General features: G+C 48.3%; 1 protein-coding gene across 11 annotated transcripts in view; it reads left to right on the plus strand.

Moving 5' to 3' along the window:
• ZNF638 (zinc finger protein 638) overlaps positions 1 to 12,914 on the plus strand; it is a 145,477-nt gene that overhangs the window by 53,515 nt on the left and 79,048 nt on the right. For 3 of the 11 annotated variants that reach the window (XM_072649210.1, XM_072649952.1, XM_072650256.1), the window contains exon 1: positions 5,603 to 5,708. The exons of 4 other annotated variants lie outside the window; for them this stretch is intronic. The gene's annotated coding sequence lies outside the window, so the exon portion shown is untranslated. Of the gene's footprint in view, positions 1 to 5,602; positions 5,709 to 6,137; positions 6,354 to 6,409; positions 7,516 to 9,717; positions 9,989 to 12,914 lie in introns of those variants that run through there. 4 more of the 11 variants (XM_072647010.1, XM_072646238.1, XM_072647740.1 and 1 more) reach the window with 4 other exon arrangements.

Genomic DNA, 12,914 nt, shown 5'->3' on the forward strand with positions numbered 1-12,914 from the left:
GAGGGTTTCCTAGGGATTTTCCAGCTCTCACACTGTATAATTCATGGTTGTAATGACCAAAAATATGCAATGAAATAGCAACTTAGGAGGTAAGAATTCCAAAGATGGAATTGTAATGCTGTGTCTTTGCTTTTTTATTTTGACTTTCCTGCTGCTTCTCTTTAGTTAGGAATGTCTTGTGGGGAGGGAGTACATCCTTGGAGTCGGGTTTGTAATAGCTCTTTGCAAATGGGTGTCTAGTAATAAATCTGATTGGTGAGCACGGAACTACCTTCTTTAGCTCAATAGCGTCTCAAAGTGTGTGAATCTGGAGAAAACAATATTTGATTTTATGCTAAAGTACATGCAAGGCCAACTAGAAACGCTTTCACTGGGGCAAAAGTGGTTGAGGGTAGCAGGGGCAGTGGTGTAGTCGACGGCTTGGTTTTGGCCGCAGGAGCACTGTTACAGAGGATGGTCCAGCTATGGTTCCGAATACAGGTACATGTACACAGAATTTTGCAAATGAGTTACCTTAGACATTACGCTGAAAGAAAACTTATTTGTAATTAGAAAAAAATAAACAGAGGCTGATTCGCCATGCTGGGGTTATGCTTCTTGAGAGACCTGAGATTTCCATGTCCAGTTCTCTTATTCTAAAGGACTTTTTAATGAATTCTCCTCCCACTGTTGCCAGAATTATTCCTAGGAATTTTCATTCTTGGGACAAGCAACAGGAAAGGACCCTTAAACCAACTTTGTAATCATGGAAATAATACGAGAAATAATTAAGACAAATTTGGTTGCTCTGGGCAAAGAACATTAGTTCCTGTAGTGATTTATGGAGTGGGAGGTGATGGTAGTGGTGGGGTGGGGGGGTTTACAGCATTTAGGTCTTCTTTTCTCCCTTCCACCACAGGATGGGCCAGCAGAGACAGGTTGCCATTGGCATTGTTGGGCAGAACATCCAAATGTCTAATAGCACAGGTCCGTGTGAATGTTGCCTGTTAGCTGCTTATTTTGACTAATTCTTGTTAAGTAGGTTCTGAGTGCAGTTGTTTCTAGCTGCTGGTGTGCATTTGTCCAGATTTGCCCGACCTCAGTTATGGCCACTCTGGATGGGCAAGCTTTTCTTCTGTTCGTTAGTCCATTAGGGCAAACTTAGGCTGAGTAAAGTGCTGGGCTTAGTATCAGCAGCAGATCCTGGACAAGTCACTGCACCTGTCTGTCTCAGTAACTATAAAATAGGGATAATAACAGCACAGCCATGGCCCTTGTTTTTCTTTCTTTCCCCCCAAGGCCTTCCCCATATCTTCAAGAAAATGTTTTTCAGATTAAGGATAACTGAAAGATTAGCTTTCACACCACCCTGTACTACTAGAAAAACTGAGTACTTGAGATAGAATTTGTGGTTTTTCAGTCATTTCAGTTGTTTCTAACTCTTCATTATGGAGTTTTCTTGACAAAGATACTGGAATGCTTTGCCGTTTCCTTTTCCAGCTCATTTACAGATGAAGAGACTGAGGCACACAGAGTGACTTGCCCAGGGTCACTCAGTTACATAAGTGTCTGAGGCCAGATTTGAACTCACAAAGGTGAGTCTTTCTGACTCCAGGCCCAGTGATCTATCCACTGTACCACCTAGCTGTCCTTGAGCTAGACTAGATAGTAAAATATATATATGTATATGTACCTATATATCATATATATGTGCCTATATATCACATATATAGGCATATATACATATATGTATATATATGAACTATAATAAAAAAAACAAATTTGACCCACTTTAGCTAAACAAAAGACAAAACTCTATTGTTGGGTTCTCTTAAGAAAAAGAAGTATATCACCCTCTTTGGGTTACTCTCCAACTCCTACTCACAGGGCATATTGTCTACTGGGTGCTAGGGGAGAGGGATGACCATCCTTGTGGGTAACCTTGTGGGTCTGCGGCACCCTCTGGTGCATTTTCAAGTGATTATCAATCAGCCAGCAGACATAATGAACTCTTAATAAAGGCATTTACTAAAGTGACTTAATAAGAGCAGTGGGTACCAGCCACTTTCCCATAAGTCTCGGGCATACAGCCCTATAAATACACAGCAGCTGGGTTCAAATTTGCAGTCCACGGATAGCAAGGATGAGCATAGATAGGTAGGATATGAAAGTGCAAAGGCCCCCTCTGCCTTCTGGAATTGCCCTGCCTGGAAGGTCTTTGTCTCTTCATTGAAGCCTATCCAGCTTCCTTGGGTTCAGTGCCTCAAGGCTCCCCAGGGTTTGCCCCTTGACCAGAGTCAGTGCTTCTCTGTGTGATGGGGCTTCTGGCTGCCAAGGGCCTTACTCCTCCCTGGCAGGCCTGTCTCTCCGGATCTGGGCACGTGAGGAATGTACTTACCTCTCTGCTCCTGGATGGAGGGCCTTAGACTGGTCCAGAAGCTCCTTTTCAAAGCCATGTGGCTGATTAGGGATGAGGAAGTATAATGAGAAAGTCTCTTCCTTCCCTGCTGTGGAGGGAGGTGCTGCCCATTTCTGCCTCTAGCTAAAACCTCCAGGGGTATGGGGTGCCTGCTGGGCCTCATGGTTCTCTCAATTAGGGAGAAGCTCTCTGTTCCCCTTAGTCTCACCGCTCACCAGTATTTTGTGCTTACATTCTGGACATCTTCAAGTCTGCCAGCTGAATGGGCAAGAGAACCCCCAAACGTGCACAAGCAGGTAATGCCACCCTCTGGAGTTGGTCTGTTGACACTACTGACCCATCAACGTCTGTGCATCAAGTACATACAATAATGGCGATGGGTACATTTAATTTGGTTTTGTTTTTTAACCACAAGTCTTAAAAAAAATACATTATACCATCACCCTTGCTCCCTGTGACTGTAGGTGTCTTCGTGGAGATTGAGTGTGACCCTCCTGGGCTATGCTTAAAGAGCAAAGGCTGGCTGGGTGTTCAGTTCTGAGGGGAAAGTCTGTGGCTGTGGATCAGAACACGGAAGGAAAGGAAGGAGTTCACAGGAGAACTCAGCTTACTTGGCATCATTAACATACATGAAAAAATTGTAGGGAGAGTATTAAAAACTAGACTCTCTGGCTTCAGTCGGTGGCCTGGCCTGATCTCCCTTTCTCCCTACTCTTGTGGCCCCACGTTTGCTCCTCCCTCATCTGAACTATTTCAAAATAATTTTTTGTTATCCTGAACTTATGCATTTCCATATTCAGAGAAGAATAGAAAAATATTGTACATGAAAACATGAATTTCAATTTGGTACCACTTTTTTCCATGTCCCATATATAATATAAATATATTCAGTGTGCTCGCTTCAAAGTTCCCTGTGAATTACTTCCATTTGTAGTCTTTGCACTTTTCAAAAACGTATTCTTGCTGTTCCAGCCACCATCTGTGAGCAGTCTCCCAGATGGGTCACTCCCTGGGACTTAGGCAGATTTCTGTTGTTTCCCAGCAGCCTCCTGGCCTCCTCACAGCCTCCTACTCCCTCTCTGGGCCTGAGGTCTCTTTCCTCTCCAGTCTACCCAATTGTAACTCTGGCTACTTCCCTTTTCTCTTCAGGAAATTCTTTTGGTTCCCTTTGTCATTTAAAGCTTGAGCTCGTCTACCTTTTTAGACTTTCTACACCTCAGTCCTCTGCAGAAGCCCATGGGGTGCAACAGAGAGGCTGTCCATTGGACTCAGGGGAGCTGACTTCAAACTCTGGCCCTGGTGCTGGCTGCCAGCCACTCCCTCATCTCCCATATGTGGAGGTTAGACCAGCTGAGGCCCTTTTCACATCTAGATCTGGGATTGCCGTTTGGAATGTCAGCGTTCCCAGCCACTTCTTACAGGACTGTTTCAGCTGCTCCCAAGCCCCCTTGATCCCAAGGTGAGATTTCAAACCTGCTCTTTCCCCCAGAGAATGGAAGCACCTTGAGGGCAGAGTTCCATTTTTTTTTAATATTGTATATTATTTTATTCACTTTAAACAAGGTGGTGCTTTGCCTCCTAGAGATTTGCAGTTTTAATCTACGAGTCTCCTTTTCTCTTTCACAGCGTATATACGCTTGTTTAGTATTAATTTCATGAGATGTAAAATGGGAAAAATTAAAAAGAAATTTGGGCAATTGACACTCTTGATCCACCTGGTCTTTCCTTGAATGAACAATTAAGTCACACTCCTTTAAGGAATTCTAGATCTCTCCTAGGAAAGTCTGCAGTTCAAAGCTTTGATGGAAGCAGTGGCAGGTTCAGGAGGCCCAATCCCTCTTTGATCAGGAGTTCATACTGGATCTTTCACAAAGAGAACTTTTTTGTTAAGCTTGTCTTTTTGATACTTATTATTAAACAGTGATTTCCATCATACAGATTCTGATATAAAAAATGGGAGACGTCTTGTAGAAGGGCCTACCCAATCAGATGTTTTCATTACTAACAAGTGAAACGCGTCATGGATCTCTCCTAGCCTTTACACACTTTTTACACACTGAGTTGGGCAATGCTTGTGGTGTAGCCCATTGACAAGGATCATGAAAACCCTCCATTGAGGTAAGGATGGACAGTGAGCACAGGGCCTGGCGGTGGTTTTGTCTCCTCCACACACCCCTGATCCAGGCCTGGGAGGGGCTGGGCCATTCACAAAAGTGGTCTGAGCACTTGGCCCTGGGGCTCAGACCTGGGCTGCGAAGGACAGTCTGAGCTGGACTGAACTGAGTGCCTTCAAGCAGGCCGGACTGCAGGAGGGATCTGGGGGTGGTGTGGTAGTCTGGGTGATGGGAGCAGAAGTCCAAGGAGGCCCTCCGTGGGACTGGGGTGACTGGACAAGGGTTGGAAAGAGCTGGAGGCAATCAGGAGATATAATCCGGGGAGGTCCGACCAGGAAGGTATGGGGGGAAGCAGGTGGGGCAGCGGTCTTGATGGGAATGACCAGCACCCTGGGGTGAATACGGATACACTCTAGGATGATCTTGAGTCCAATGGTCAGCAGCCTGGGGAAGGGGGTTTTGATGGGATCAAGGGTGGGGGGTGCAACAGAGACCCGAGCACCCGGAACAAATGGGGAGTTTAGATTTGAGTAAGAAAGGCCAGATTAAGTGGGAAGATTCAAGGAGGAGCCCAGAGTCTGAACCCCATCACAACCAGGACCCCGGCCCCAAAGGTACACAGCGCGGGTGGGCTGGACGTGACAAAGAAGGGAACCCTGGGTGCAAACAGCTCTGGCCCAATGGACAGGTGCAGGTGAGCGGGGCAGGTGAGCGGGGCACGGCCGGTGCAAAGGTGCGGAGACGGGAGCTGCACCGCTGGGGGAGGAGCGAATGTCTGGGTGACCCGGTGGCGGGAGCGCGCGCCCGAGCCGGGAACCAGCAGGTGCACGTCTAGGGAACCTGCGAGAAAGGCAGCGCCGAGCCGGGAGGGGGCAGCGGGCCGAGCGCCCGGGCCAGCACGCATGCGCGCCGCCGCCTCCCTCCCGGCATCGGCCCGAGCCGGCTCTCGCCGTCCCCGATCGCCGTCTTCTCTCCGCCTCCCTGGGGCCCGTTTCTCATTGGCGCATTGGGGCAGTGCGCAAGCGCTCCCGAGGCTGGAGGGCCGAGGGGGAAGGGCGGCGCAGCGACAGCGCTGGGGAGCGCGCATGCGCGGCGGGGCAGCCGCGGGAGCGGTAGCGGCGGCGGGGGCTCCCATCCAAGGGAGTTGAAGGAGCCGCGGGGGTGAGAGGCCCCGGCCGTCGGTCCACTTGGCCGAGGTAGGACGGCGTCCGCGGGGCCGGGCGAGGGTGGGAGGTGGTGCCGGCGCGGGCCGAGGCCGGCGGTGGGGAAGGGGTCCCCGCCGTTCGGCGACAGGTTGGTCGTAGGGCCGGCTATTGTGTGCGGTGTCGCAGCGGCGGCGGCCGAGGCCGGCGCCTAAGATGGCGGCGGCGCGGGGGGCGGGCGACCAGACGGAGACCGGCAGGGCCCCCTCCCGCCGCGGCCGCAGCCGCCCTCCCCGCCGCGCGAGCGCCCCTCCCCCGGCCGAGCCGCGGGCCCGGCGCCCTCCCCGGCGCCCTCCTCGGCGGCCGCGGCTGCAGCGCGGCCTCCGGGCCCCGCGGTGGCGCAGGAGGCGCGGGCCGGGCCCGGGCGGGCGTGCGCGCGCCCCTCCCCCGCGGCTCCCCGGGGGGCCTGCGGCCGGGGGGGGGGGGGGGTCGGGCCCGAGGCGGCCTCCGTTACCTCGCCGCTCGCGTGCGCCGCGCCCGCCTCGGGCCGCCCCGCGGGGCCCGTCCAAGGCCCTGCCCGGCGGAGGGCTCGTCCGAGCCCCGCAGATGTGGCGGCCGTGACCTCGGTCAGCGCGAGTCCTCCCGAGGATGGCGTCACTTTGCGCTGCTTTGTCGTTGGAGGGATCTTTCTCTCGGAAAGTCCGTGAGGGCGTGATGCGGCTCTGTTGTGGTTACATAAGGGCAGAAGGGGCGCCCTGGGAGGGCCCGGGGCGGCCTGCGGGCCGGGAGCCTGGCTCCAAGGTCGTGCGTGCGGCCGGACGCGAGCCTGGGGGGTCGGGAAGTGCGGGCCGCGGGGAGCGGGGGTGGGGGCGGCGCTCGGCCCGGGAGCCCGGGAGGGAAGGGCTTGTCCTGCCGGACAGCGGGGGAAACCGAGGCACACCGCCCGCGTCTGCGTGCGCGGAGCCGGCCGGCCGCCCTGCGTGCCGCGCTCCTGGCGGGCCCTGAATGACTTAGCGGGGAGGCGCTGTGCGCTTGAACGTGAGGCCCAGTCAGTCTTCCGCCCCATCGGGAGCCCCGCTCCTCTGCTCCCGCCTCACGTCACGGGTGCGGCCCGCCGCCCCCTCCGCGCCCTCCACTTCGGGCCGGCTCTCTCCTCGGAGACCCTCCCTTCCACGTGGCTGAGAGCCGCCGGAGGATGTGCGGGTTCTTCGCCCGGGTCTGCCCCTCAGACCGCCCGGTGCCTCCGTTAACGAGCCCGGGATGCGGGTTTCCTTCCCCGCTTTCTCTCATCTTAGCGCCTCCCCGGCAGCTTGGCGTTCCTCGCACTTCCGGGTCCCCAGGCCTCCCTCTCTTGCCCGCCTTGGATCATCCACTGCCCTGGAGCAGATCTGCTTAGCGCCTGTTGCTGCCAAGCCTGTGTCCCCGCGCTTGAGGCCTGGGGGGTCTGCTCCTCTCCCGTGCGCGTCTCCGTGTGCCCCAGAAGGTGATTTATCCGCTCTCCGACTTGTTCTGTTAGGACGGAAGGAGGCACTCATTGAAGGAGTGCCTGCCCCGCTCCAAGTGCTCTGCAGAAGCTTGGGCACCCCTGTCCCTGTGCAGTTGGAGAAGCCCTTGTGAAGTGGCCCAAGCCAGCTGCAGGCCCAGCGCCGTGGCCCCCCTTCCACCTGGCTATCCCTTAGTGTTGGTCCGCCTCATCTCACTTGTTACCGGGCTCAGTCCTCCAGAGGTCGCTAGCCAGGGGGTACGGTGGGCCTGGAGTTGGGGAAACCTAAGTTCGAACCCTGCCCTAGACATTGCTTGGTGAATCCAGGCAAGTCACTTCACCTTTGCCTGCCTCAGTTTCTTCACCTGTGAAGTGGAGGTAAGGACACCTGTTACCTTTGGTGGTTCGTGTTCTCATTTCTCATTTACTTGGCAAATCCTGCGTTTTCTCTCTCTCCCTCAGCATCCTGTCGTTCCTTCCTCTCTGTTACCACTCCTGGCCCAATGTTGGGGAAGCGTTACCAAAGTCTGTGATTCCTTGAGACCCTTCAGAAGGCGGTAAATTTGAATCCAGCTCCGGTAGCAAATACTTCTGTGTCATCCTGGGCAGATCTATGAAATGAGGGCTCTGGGCCAGGATGGCCTGGGGGCACTGGTAACGATTGGATTGAGAGCTAGAGGGTGTGTGTCTGTGTGTCTGTCTGTGAGTGCGTGCTTTTCTTCATCTGTAGAGGCAGGAGGTTTGTGTTCTATGACTTCTGAGGTCCTGTGATCCTCTCTTTTTAGGTTCTTTCATGTCTTAATCCTATAAACTCCTAGCTGGATTGCACCCTCCTCTCTGAGCATACTTCTTTAGTGCCCCACATGAGCTAGGCGCTGTATTGACAGTTCATACATACTGGAAGGGCTGGTTGACTTCCCATCCATTTTTGCTTTCTTCATTTGATCTCTGTTAGAAGTGTTTTCCCAGCCATCTTTGCATAGAGAAATGTGACTCTTCATCTAGCAAGCCCAGCTCAGATGACATTTTTCTTCATGAAGTTTCCTGTGATCCCTTCTCAGAAGTGACCACCTTTCTCTCTCCAGAACTTGCATAGTCCTTGGCACACAGTAGTTGTTTCTGTACCCATGGCCTCTCCAGCATATTGTGCATGCTAGATGGACCAGGGGTTCTCAGTGAGGCAACAGTTCTGATTTCACTTGGAAGTAAACATTTTCATCTTAATATCTATTCTCTTTGTTTTGTGGATCAAACAACACACTGCATCGATTCATGAAACTTGGTCCTTCAAGACCTTACCATTATTTAAGTCCTTTGTATCTTTAGTCTTGCCATTGATTGACATGGATAATAAATGTTTTTGTTAAATAGAATTGAATTTTCTTGGGTCATTTTTTAATACAGCTGTTTCCTTACTGTATTTTTCCTATTGGACTGTATGCGCCACGTGGGTCATCTTGATGTTTTTATGCTTTCCTAGCCTAGTGCTCTGTGCACAGTAGACATTTAATAAACACATTAAATTTCCATAGTAAGACATAATGAATCCAACAGAATTATTTAGTAGTGTCAGAGATAAGATTTCACCAAGAAATAAACATAGCTTTCTAGTCATTCATATTTTAATGTATTTTTCTGAGAATGATGTGAAGTAGTAATTGAGAGACCCCAAACTGAAAATGATCCCATTAAAGAAGAAAGAGTGGTATCCTTGGAGTCAGAATATGTCTGATCTAGTGCCAGTTTTTCTCTTTGAGAATCTTGGGGAAGTCCCCTAGTTTTCTTTCACCTCTTTTTCTCATCTGTAAACTGAGGATAATAATAACTGTTCCGCTTTACAGAATAGTTGTGAGAAGCAAATGAAGACTCTTCCTCATGCATTTATGTAGGTAGTGCTGTCAGGTTCACTGATTATTTGCTTGGGACCTTCTAAAGTGGTAGTGGAAGCATTATCCCCATTATACATATGAGGAACCTGAGGTTGAGAGAAGTCAAGTGACTTTTATGTGGGACTCTAGTGATTCATGGATCCTGACTCTGTCCACCCTCACCCACCCCATTTAGCTCTCAAAGAATGGACACTTGGGGCAATAGTAACAGCTGAAGGACTTACGGTGGCCCTGTGAAGCAGATAGTGCCAGTGCTCTTAGAAACCCCATTTTTAGGTGAGAAGGCTGAGTCTCACAGAGGTCATGTGACTTGCTTTTGGTCACCCACAGTGTCAGAGAAAGAATCAGAACCCACCTCTCTGGGGCCAAGCCAGTCTGTTCTATCCATATATGTATCTGTGAAAGTGCTTTGTTCACTGAAGTTTGCAATAGATAGCAGCCGTTTGTCATAGTTCTGGCAGACCCCTCCCAGAGGAAAAAAGAAGGAACACAACAGGGTAAGGGTTGAGGGTAGGGCACGTGTGGTCCGAGTTGGCCACACGTGTGACCCTGCAGTCTAGGATATTATTTGTCCCTTAAGAGTAGAAATAAGTTCATGAAGGTCCTTTTGTCTTGATACTTGACTCTTGCTTGTCTTTCTGAATTTTTTTTATTCTTCTCATCTCCTTTGTTTTTCTGTTTTCCATATCAGTAATTAACGGCCACCTTCCTCCCTCCTTCATCACATCCTGTAAAACCCCGTATTTCATTAGCATTTTTACGGAGCCAAAGATGCCATTGTCAGTAAGTGTCCTGTATATGCCAGGGATTGTGCTACGTTCTGGGGTTACAAAAGCAAGACAAAAGGTTTCTGCTGTCGAGAAGCTCAGTCTGACAAGGGAGACCACATGCAAACAAGTACGAGCAAGAGAGATGTTATGCTGGAGATAATCAACAGAGAAGGACTGGGCCCCATGTGGAAGGTGGGTTTGTAGAGAGAATGTCATGGATGGGGGATTTGGGAAGTGGACTGAGGTCAGGGTGACAGTCACAGATTACTCATGGGAGAGGTGTGAGGGGGTGTACTGAGATGTAAGAAGATTGGCAAGGTGGTAAGAGACCAGGTTATGAATGGCTTAGAATTGTAAACGTATTGAATCCTGGAGGTGACAGGGAGCTATTGGAGTTTAGTGACTTGGTTGTGATTTATATTTAAGGAAGATTAATTTGACAACTGTAGAGGATGGACTGAGGAGAGAAGAGATTGGAGGGCAGGCAGGACCCCTCCCCCCCACAGCAGGCTGTTGCAGTAGTCCAGGTGTGAGGTGATGAAGGCCAGCACCAGACTGGTGACAGTGTCAAAGAAGGGAAGGGGGGGAGGATGACACACGTGTAGAACATCAAGTTTGAGATGTCCTAGAGACAGTGATGTGAATCTGGAGGTTAGGATAGGGGTCAGATAGATCTAAGAGTCATCAGCACAGAGATGATGGACTCCATGGGAACTGAGGAGTTCCCCAAGTAAAATAGTATAGAGGGAAAAGAGAAGAGGGCCCAGAGAGATTCCCCAGGCCATGCCTAGGAAAGAATAGACTTGGAGCTTGAGGCAGGCGTTTTAGTACCTATCTGCTAAATTTAACTGGGAATGTGCCAAAACTCTCCCTAGTCTGGATAGTAGAACATTTAAGTAAGCTAAATTATAGTATTCAGTGTACTTATGCGTGATATCACCGCCCCCTAATAGGAAGGATTACCTAAAACTTCATGTGGAGATTTCCCCAAGTTAATTTTGGACATTATGGCATATTAACTGAATATCAGTCCAGCCATCGTAGGGGCTGAATATAATACAAAGGTGAAAGGGAACCCTAAATGTAGGTTTTGGATGTTATGGACACGTAGGTTGTTTGTAGTTTTTCACTATTCCATGTAAAGCATTTTATGTCCTTTTAAATAACATTTTATGTGAGGCCTTCATCATCCTTCACTCACCCAGGTTTCAAGCCTCAGTGACACACATCTTTAAGAAATTCTTTGTAATTAATTGATAATGATTATATCAGATCAAAGGTTTGTATAAAGACCAGTAAGATCAATTTAGGTGACAGGGTTGGGAAAAAATTAGGTTTCAGATACTGTTTGATTACAGGTGAGTCATTTACTTGTGAATTTTAAGTTTCCTGATCTGCAAACTAGGGGCTTATTACCCCTCCCAGTATTGGCTATTTTTGCCAAATTGAGGTTGTTTTAATTTATTTCTTGAATTTCTTAGAGTTTGGACAGAATTTCAAGTGACTAATAGTTCATTTCTTCATTCATATCTTTTTAGGTTGGGGGACATGGGAATTAATTACTCCCTAATAGTTTCTGGATATCAGATTTTTTTTTTATCAGATCGATTTACTATAAAGTTTCCCCAGTTTGTTTCTTTACATTGAATATAGTATTTTCTGTAGTATAACATCTTTTGTTTATTAAATTTCAGGAGTTGGATGTCTAATGATTCCTTGCATTTATTCATTAAAAGTATCCAGAGGCCTGAGTTATAATCCCAGTTGTGTTGCTGCCTTATTCCATAATTTGGAGGAATAATTTCCACTCTTTGGACCTTAGTTTTCTCATTTGTAAAATCAGGCAGTTGAACTAAATGATCTATTTCTCAGATCTTTTTCATTTCTAGTTCTTATGTTCAATATGTAGACTTTTTAATCTATTATCAATTTTTTTGAGTGGCTTTAATGAATAAATACTGATCTTTCACACATTTTCTTCTCCTTTAGACTTCCTATTTGATTCTACTGATCTGTCTTTTCCCCCATTTTTCAATAAGCAGGGTAGCAGCATAGTAGAAACAGTACTGAATTTGGCATAAGGAAGTTGGGGGCTCTGTGCTGCCTTTTGCTCTGTGACTTGTGGATAAGTCCCTTAAACTTCTCTGAGTTGTAATTTCCTGTTTTTAATGTAGGAGTAATATTTATAATGTCCGTCTTGATTGGGGTGGTTTTGAACCTCAAATGAGGCAACATATGTAAATCACTTTGTAGAATTTTAAAGTGCCATGTAAATGTCTGCTGTCATTAATTACCTGGATAATTTCTTAATTGGAGGGTGTTTTGAAATCTGGCAAGCCCTCCTTTATCAGTTTTATATTTCTGGCTCCTCTTGACAACTTGCTTGTTTTTCTAGGTGATAAATCGTTTTATCTTTACAAAGGGTAACCTGTTGGCGTTTGGACAAGAATATCAATTTGGGTAATATTAACATGTTTACTGTGGACTAGATTGGCTTGATGTAGCCATGTACAAGGAATTGTGTAGTTTTTTTATTTCTTTCAGAATTGTTTTAAAGTTGTCCTGGAATACAAGCACTGATATGTTTTGACTGACCCATTTAATGTGGATCTCTATGAACAAGTTTCATCTAAGATGCTGTTTTGTGTTTTAGATTTAATTATATAAAGGAAAGTTGAGTTAGAATAGGCTGTGTCCCTGGAATAATAATGTTTTTAAATGTTTATAGGATACATTACTAAGGAAACCTATAATATTTAAATACAATTACTAAATATTTTTAAAATTCAAGGACCCCTGTGGGGTGGGGTGGGTAGGCACCCCTGTCAGGGCCTTTACCTGCCTGCTCCTTGCTGTCAGAGCCATCCAGGCAGGGTCTCCCAGGATCTCTTGGAGTGTTACTCTTTCTGCTTCTGTTTGCTTTTGCAACTTTCTTCCGCTGGGAGCCCCCTACTCCCAAGGGAACGGTGAACTTCTGTCTATTTTTGTGTAATGTTTCGACCAAGGAACTTGGGGTGAAATTTGAGATTGTGAGACCAAATCGCTTATTGTGATCTTTATGCAAACAGCTATCTTCCCCCCTTCCAGGAGCCCATGCCTTCTTCACTATAGTTCAGAA

Source organism: Notamacropus eugenii, chromosome 1 (assembly GCF_028372415.1).
Source record: "Notamacropus eugenii isolate mMacEug1 chromosome 1, mMacEug1.pri_v2, whole genome shotgun sequence".
NCBI classification, from domain to species: Eukaryota; Metazoa; Chordata; class Mammalia; order Diprotodontia; family Macropodidae; genus Notamacropus; species Notamacropus eugenii.